Source organism: Sinocyclocheilus grahami, unplaced genomic scaffold (genome assembly GCF_001515645.1).
Source record: "Sinocyclocheilus grahami isolate Dianchi unplaced genomic scaffold, SAMN03320097.WGS_v1.1 scaffold86.1, whole genome shotgun sequence".
In the NCBI taxonomy this organism is placed as follows: domain Eukaryota; kingdom Metazoa; phylum Chordata; class Actinopteri; order Cypriniformes; family Cyprinidae; genus Sinocyclocheilus; species Sinocyclocheilus grahami.
In genome coordinates this window covers 1895737-1896736 of record NW_015505265.1, presented here as the reverse complement: position 1 = coordinate 1896736, position 1000 = coordinate 1895737, and the positions used below count along the sequence as shown (strand labels likewise).

Sequence of the window (1000 nt, the reverse complement as noted above, 5' to 3'; positions counted from 1 at the left end):
AATTGTCTGAACGTTAAGCTGGAATGCTTTATAGAGAGTCTAATTAAGTGTGCCTTATGTTTTCGAACAGATAGTCACAGCAAACCCGTGGAACACCATAGCCATATTATGTGGCGTCTTCATGGCTCTTTTTAAAGCTGCAGACTTTGCCAAACTCAGCATTAAGTGGACGATCAAAATTCGTAAAAGACACTTAAGGGCAAAAATAAGAGAACTGAACCAAATAAGCTAAATCTTTTCCAGTTCATCTTGAACACTACAGCATTTTTAATTATGAACATCAAGCACTTTCAGAGCAAAGAGTCTCTTACACTTTCATGAGAATTGTGTTGATGTTGTATTGTACATTTTGTTTTAACTGGACAATAGATTTTTATTTGATATTGTAAAGTAAGTGCTCATAGTGAAGAGTGAATGCTGAGGCATGTGTTCTGCAGTACAAGGGCAAAGTGCATTCATGTGGTTTTGACACTGAAATGTTAACTATTCACACCTGTTCTCTGAGATTAAGCTAGTTAAAATTATGACTAAGAAGGGATTTCACTGAAACAAAAACGTCTTTTAATGACAGGGACCTTTGGTTAAGTTGCATCTCCCAACGATCAATAAATAACTACTGCAGGGCATACAGTGACAGAAATTCTCTAAAGATGGCGATCTTGTCTTACTGCTGTTTTCTTTTTTGCTATCAATGTGAATTAAATGTGACAATGTCCTATTAAATTATTTAATTGATCTAAAAACGTTCTGAATTATTTAACCATGCTTACAAAAAAGGTGAACTTGTAGGCCTATTTCAGTTTTTCGTATGTCTGTTGTTAAGCACCTATGGTGCTTTCTAATGATGAAATTACTTTTTGTATCCATGTGACATAAATATATCTGTTAGTTTAGTTTTTTTTGCAAGGACTAAACAAATGTTATGTTGTTTAAAGTTTGTTCTTAGTATATTTTAGGATATGTGGGGAAATGCCCCTGTTGAAAAAACCAGCATATGCTG

The 1000-nt window shown here is 34.2% G+C and overlaps 1 protein-coding gene across 1 annotated transcript in view; it reads left to right on the top strand.

The window, feature by feature from the left end:
* Positions 1-1000, top strand: part of LOC107586884 (transmembrane protein 206-like) — a 12097-nt gene that overhangs the window by 7184 nt on the left and 3913 nt on the right. The gene's annotated exons all lie outside the window — the stretch shown is intronic.